Genomic DNA, 7,300 nt, shown 5'->3' on the forward strand with positions numbered 1-7,300 from the left:
TAATAGACTTAGATATTTCTAAAATGTTGATGTATGGGTCGTGTCCCAAGATATTCGTATGTCTAAGATGGCGACTGTAATACTTTTGAAAGTCTAAAGCCTAATTTAAAGCCTAACATGAGTGTCTAATAGTTGTTACACTTTTTAAAGAAAATTATAAGGTATTTATATCATTTAGGAAGAGTTAGAATCAAAACTTCAAGGAACGTCCATGACATTCGGAAACTAGTTCAAGAGGTGCTAGCGTGCCTTAGCCTATTTGACTAATTTTAAGAGTCAAAAAATGATGAAATTAGGTGGTAAGGTTTCTAACACATATTAAACGTCCGGGTACAACTCCCCAAGTACAAACCAAGGGCCCTTGAGGAGGACCCTTTCACTTTGGCAAAAAGCTGCCAAAAGGAAGTGCCTACCCACGTTGCAGGCGACGAGGCGTCGTTGGATCGATGGGGCTCTATGCCTCCAGCGACCAACACTTAGAAATTATGTCTAATGGTTCAATTAGATGAGTCTCTGACACCAACGACGGGTCTTCAGGATGAAGGGGCACATGGGCGTCAACTAACCTACGGCCCCGCCAGTCGGGGTCTCGTATGTTAGGCCCACGTGTTACTTAGTTAATTTAATTAGTTAATTTAATTATGAGTTTAATTAGGGATTAGGGGGTTGTTAATTAAGTTATTTAAGTCCCTATGTAAACTACCCTAAGCCTAAAACCTCGCTTAATCCTCATAATTTCCCAAACCCAAATTGCTCTTCCTTCTCTCTTCTTTCTCTCTCCCAAAGGAACCCCATTGAAGGCTTAGCAAGGAAGGGTTCTAGGGATTCAAAGGATAAAGTTTTTCCATCAAACTTAATCAATTAGTTAGGTATGCAATTCTCTCACCTTTGAGATTTCTTTCCCCAAAGGGCTCTTTCAAATTGATTTCAAAAGTATGAAATTCAAGTGGATTTTCTTCCACTACGAAATTGATCTTGTGAATTGATTTGTTTATGATTTATTTTGGTTATAATGAGTATATTAACATGTATTATGGTTTCATTATACTAATTGTTGATGCATTGACCTAGTTTGTGGAAAGATGACCTTTTTCCCTTAACCCTAGGGTGTGATCTTGAATTAAATTGTATAGTATTGATATAATTTTGCTTGGTTAGTGTGTGAATTACTATCCTATGTTGTTATCATGCTAAATTATGAGTAAATTGTGATATATAGTAATCCAATTATGCTAGTTCTTGAATAATTGACCTAGGTTGTGAAGTAGACCATGAACTTGACTAAGTCTCTAATTCTAGGCTATGAGTGATGAATTGTTGTGTATTGATTCAATTGACTTCATTATTATGTTGGTTACTATTGCGTGATGATATTACACCCACTGTTTGGTTGAATTGGATGGTTGATGGTAAGACCTTGATGATGGAATTGTGAAGGAGATTGGATAAGTCTTGTGATCTCTATTCTTTACTTCAATTAAAATTACTTGTGATTAAGTGATGATTTTGTGTTGAAGTATACCTTATGTTAGGATTGCTAGGGTTGGTATGATGTTGAATTGAAATGTCTTGAACTATGGACTGTGAGTTGTTAGCTGAGATGTAAATGTTATAAGGTGCCTTATCATGATGTGATTACGTAAATGTGCTAACCCCACATGTATGAATTATAGTGAAAGGAAAATAGTCATGAAATTCTTATTGAGCAATGATGATGATTATATAAAGGATAGACCTACGACCTATATTAAGATATGATGATTAATAAAGGCATTAAAGACATTTCAAAAAGGAATCAGCATAGCACCGAGTGAACTAGAGTGATGAGTGTCCCTTCCCACATATGGAAGGTAGGATCACTAATGTACTCATGAGATTGGAGACTATAATGCATGTAGCAAAAGGAGGGTCCTAACTATTTCTCCTAGTTCTTTAATTATGTTGCCTCCATGAGAATACTAGCTAGTGTATCCACAATAGATGCTATGTTCGTTTGTTGGTACTACCTAAACAAGTAGTTCGCCTTCCTTCGGTGTAGGGTTCCACGACACCAAATTCCGTATTAGCTCATGTGGTCTATGTCGGTTAAGCAAGATGTTCCCAAAAGGAAAAATAAACTAATGGAATAAACTCTAACTAGGATGACCTAAGGGGTTTATGTTAGTCTAGGTATGGGTATGAGACTCTACCGCATTGCACTAGTTTGCCTTGAAGGAAGGCTTAGGATGGTGTTCTTATATATGTATGTATATTCTTATAAATGTGATATTTATATAATGATCTTATATGTTGATGATACTATATGATGTTGGTTTCACCTATAACATGTGGTTGGTCTTGTGATTGAAGTACATGGTCTTGTCTTAATGAATAGTCTTATTGATTGGTATTGTTTCTTGAAAGTGTGCATAAGGCTTTTCAAAGTAAATTGCATATTTTATTGAAAGGTCACTCTTTAGCATGGTTTTATGTTGTGTGTGCATATGGTCTTATAGTAGTATAAGTGATGTGCTAACCCCATTTTCTCCCTTTTCCCTCAACATTTTAGGTTTCGATAGTTGAAGGCCTGTGACGACTTTTGAAGGAAGGTTGGATTCTCATTCTCCAAATTGGGTAGGTCCTCTCTACTTCGAGGACAATGTCACTTTCTAGCATTGGATGTTGATTAGTCTTAAAGAAAATATGTTCATTTCCTTTCATTTGAGTACTAAAGATTGTATAGCCTATATGTGGCTTTTATCGCATTCATGTATGGGTTATGCCCAATTGTTATACTCTTGTTTAGATGGTTATGAGATGAGACATTCGGTTTTAAGACTATGTTATACTCTTGTTTAGATGGTTATGAGATTGTATATCCTATATGTGGCTTTTATCGCATTCATGTATGGGCTATGACCAATATGTGAAGTACAAGATTAAGTAATCTTCTTATATGAAAGGTCTATGTATATTCAAACGAATATATATTATGTTTATGCGAGAGGTATATGTAAACCTCATGATAGATAGAAGAAAGGATGTATTTTAACCTCATGTAGTCTAGTCCTAGTCCTCGATGAGGACGACACCGACACCGATTATGTCTAGGGGTGCTCCCCCGAGGTGAAAAACTTGGTATCGGAGCATGAGGTTGAATATCTTTGGAGTTGATGTCTCACTTAACCATGTCTATGTAAATTCTTATTCATAATTGTGAAGCGTGCGACACTTATGAATAGAAAACTGTATGATGCTTAGGAAATTCTCCTTTCACAGAAATCCAATGTCGTGCCTCTAGACTCTTGACTTATGTGCCCTTATCATCTAATCCTTTTATTGTGATTATAGGAAATGAATACTCGAAGAATAGCCGCTCGAAGACTTGATGAAGAGATTGCCAAGGCGGGAGTTCCTCCCCGAGGCAATCAAGTCCCTCCACTTGAAGAAGTTTCTAATGATGACCAAGCTCCTGTCAATCCTCAACCTTTGATAGATGGGGGCATAAGGGTAGCCTTTCTCCAAATGGCTCAAGACATTACTACCCAAGCACAAGCTGTCACTACTCAAGAACACGCCACGACGGCCCGAGCTAACCGGGAGGTTGTACCCCAAGCAAACCAATATGTTGGCACTATGGCCTCCCATTTAAGGGAATTCACAAGGATTAATCTCCCTACTTTCTATGGGTCCAAAGTTGAGGAATACCCCCAAGAGCTCATTGATGAGATCAACAAGATTCTCTATTAGTAAGAAGGTCGAGTTAGCCACTTACCAACTCAAAGATGTGGCCCAAACTTGGTACGTCCAATGGAGAGAAAATAGGCCTTTAAGAGGTGGAATGCTGACATGGGAGATCTTCAAGAAGGCTTTTCTAGATAGGTTCTTTCCTACGGAGAAGAGGGAAGACACATCGGAGGAATTTATCAACCTTCATCAAGGAGATATGAGTGTACTTGAATACTTTTTGAAATTCACTAAAGTAGTCAAAGTATGCTCCTTCTTTGGTTTCCGATCCTAAGGGTGAAATGAGCTGCTTTGTGATGGGGGTGTTGGATGAATTGAAGGAAGAATCTTGTTCGGTTATGCTACATGACAATATGAATATTTCTCGTCTCATGGTTCATGCTCACCAAGTGGAATAGACAAGGGTTAAGAAGAGGTCTTCTAATCAAGTTCCTTGCAAATTTCCCAAGTCTCATGATGATAGGGTGTCTAACCCTAAGTCTCAAAAGGGAAGAGGTACTAGCTCACCAAGCAAGAAGCCAACTTGTGGAAAGTGTGGCAAGAAGTACTATGGTGAGTGCCTTACTGGGATGGACAATTGCTTTGGGTGTGGCAAGAATAGCCACAAGGTTAGGGATTTCCCAAATTTAAAGGGGCAAGACAAGGGTAGTGGAAAAGATCAAGCTAGTGGTTTTAATGTGGATCCTCCAAAGAAGAATTGCTTTTATGCACTTTGCTCTAGGGGTGAACAAGAGAGTTCTCCCGATGTGGCGACCGGTATATTACAATTCTTCTCTATTAATGTATATGCTTACTTGATCCGGGTGATACATTATCTTTTACTACTCCTTAGATAGCTGAAAGTTTGATATTTTGCCCGATATTCTAAATGAACCTTTCATGGTAAATACCACGGTAGGTGAGTCGGTGGTTTCTAAGAGGGTATATAGAAATTGTCCTATCATGTTGCCCAATAGAGTTACTCATGTTGAATTAGTAGAACTTGATATCGTTGATTTTGATGTCATTTTGGGGATGGATTGGTTGCATGATCGTTTTGCTTCCATTGATTGTAGGACTAGAATTGTCAAGTTCAATTTTCCAAATGAACCCGTTTTAGAGTGGAGGGGGGACTTCTATTCCTAGAGGTCGTATTATCTCTTTTCTTAAGGCTAGTAAAATGATCTCAAATGGGTGTCTATATCACATTGTAAGAGTCAAAGATTTAGATTCTGAAAAACCTTCCATTTAGTTAGTCCCCGTTGTAAATGAATTTCCGAATGTCTTTTCTAATGATCTTCCTAGAATACCTCCAAAACGGGAAATTGATTTTGGTATTGACTTGTTACCGGATACCAATCCCATATCAATTCCTCCTAATCGGATGACTCTGGTCGAATCGAAAGAGTTGAAAGCTCAACTCAAAGATTTACTAGACAAAGGCTTTATTAGACCTAGTATTTCTCCATGGGGTGCTCTGATTTTGTTTGTGAAGAAGAAGGATGGTTCCCTTAGAATATGTATCGATTATCGCCAACTCAATAAAGTCATTATTAAGAACAAGTATCCTCTCCCTTGGATTGACAACTTGTTTGATCAACTCCAAGGGAAAAGATACTTTTCTTAAATTAACTTGAGCTCTTATCACCAACTTAGGGTGAGAGGTGAGGATATACCAAAAATGGCATTTCGGACAAGATATGGTCACTATGAGTTCTAAGTAATGTTCTTTGGTCTCATTAATGCCCGACAACATTTATGAACCTCATAAATAGGGTCTTTTGAAATTACCTAGATTTATTTGTCATTGTCTTCATTGACGACATCTTGGTATATTCAAAAAATGAGAGTGAACACATGGATCACTTGAAGGTAGTGTTACAAGTGCTTAAGGAGAATTGACTATTTTCCAAGTATAGGAAGTGTGAGTTTGTTTGAGGTCGGTGATGTTTCTTGGTCATATCATCTCTAGTGATGGAGTTGAGGTTGATCTAAGAAAAAATAAGGCGGTGAAAAATTTGCCTAGACCATTGACTCCAACCGAAATTAGGAGTTTGTTGGGTCTAGCGGGTTACTATAGGAGGTCTGTGGATGGTTTTGTTTCCATTGCATCTCCCTTGACTACTTTGACCCAAAAGAGTGAAGTTTGAATGGTCGGAAGCATGTGAAAGAAGCTTCTAAATCTTGAAGGATATCGGAGGGTACCAAGGGCTTCGTTGTGTATCGTGATGCATCCCGAGTAAGCTTGGGGTGTGTACTTATGTAACATGGGAAAGTAGTAGCCTATCCCTCTAGACCTATCCAACTCATAATCTTGAGTTAGTGGCCGTGGTATTTGCCTTGAATATATGGAGGCGTTATTTGTATTGAGTCCATATTGATGTGTATGCCGACCACAAGAGTCTTCAGTACGTGTTTACTCAAAAGGAGTTAAATCTCCGACTAAGAAGGTGGTTGAAATTATTAAAAGAGCACGACATGAGTGTTCTTTACCATCCTAGCAAGGCCAATGTGGTTGCGAATGCTCTAAGTCGTATGACCATGGGTAATGTGTCTCATGTAAATGAAGCCAACAAAGATCTAGTGAAAGAGGTTCATAGGTTGGCTAGATTGGCTGTTAGTTTGGAAGATTCTCTGAATGGTGGTTTTATGGTCCATCATGACTCTGAATCATCTTTATTTGTTGAGGTGAAGTCCAAACAATACCTTGATCAATGATTAATGGAGTTGAAAAAGTCGGTGATGGGTAGGCTTAATAAGACATTCTCCTTGGGGGGGGGATGGTGTCTTGAGGTATCAAGGAAGGTTGTGCGGCCCCAATGTAGATGGGTTAGAGGAATCGGATTCTTGAGAAAGCTCATGGGCCCCATTACTCCATTCATCTGGGTTCTACAAAGATGTATCATGACCTTAGAGAAGTATTTTGGTGGGAAGGCCTAAAGAAGGACATAGCAGAATTTGTTGCAAATGTTCAAATTGCCAACAAGTGAAAGACGAACACCAAAAGCAGGGTGGTTTACTTCATAAAATCCAAGATCCTACTTGGAAGTGGGAAGACATCAATATGGATTTTGTGGTAGGATTGCCTCAGACACAAAAGCAATATGACTCCATATGGGTGATTGTGGATAAGTTTACCAAATCCGTTGTAACAGCCCGTCATACGCATATGCTTATTCTATTCTTGTGATACTGCTGGCCTTATAGTATAGGTAAGGGACCATGTTCCTCATATGATTTAAACAAGCCGGAAAGTGATGTATCATGCCATGCACGTTTCAGCGTGTTTACTGTAAGTTGACTCCGCCAGATGTATTTAAATTAGAGATTGTAAGGTGGTAATTGAGTTTAAATTTGAAAGTTAAGTTCTAAATTGAAGAAAAAGGATGTAATATTCATAAAATGGAATAAAATAATTCTAGCAGTTGCATCACTTACTTGAGCTATATGGATATTGTTAAAGGTCCCAAACTTGATGTACCAAATTTAGGATTATAGTAATGGACTCACTTGATGCACAAACCTATTAAAAGAAAATAAAAATCAAAGAAAGCCCAGCAGCCAAATCTGCAAGGGCCCACTATAGATAAAGCCC

The 7,300-nt window shown here is 38.3% G+C and overlaps 1 long non-coding RNA gene across 1 annotated transcript in view; it reads right to left on the minus strand.

The window, feature by feature from the left end:
* LOC138339523 (uncharacterized) overlaps window positions 1-7,300 on the minus strand; it is a 34,244-nt gene that overhangs the window by 24,814 nt on the left and 2,130 nt on the right. The window lies entirely within an intron of this gene.

This window comes from Solanum lycopersicum, chromosome 11 (assembly GCF_036512215.1).
Source record: "Solanum lycopersicum chromosome 11, SLM_r2.1".
Taxonomy (NCBI): domain Eukaryota; kingdom Viridiplantae; phylum Streptophyta; class Magnoliopsida; order Solanales; family Solanaceae; genus Solanum; species Solanum lycopersicum.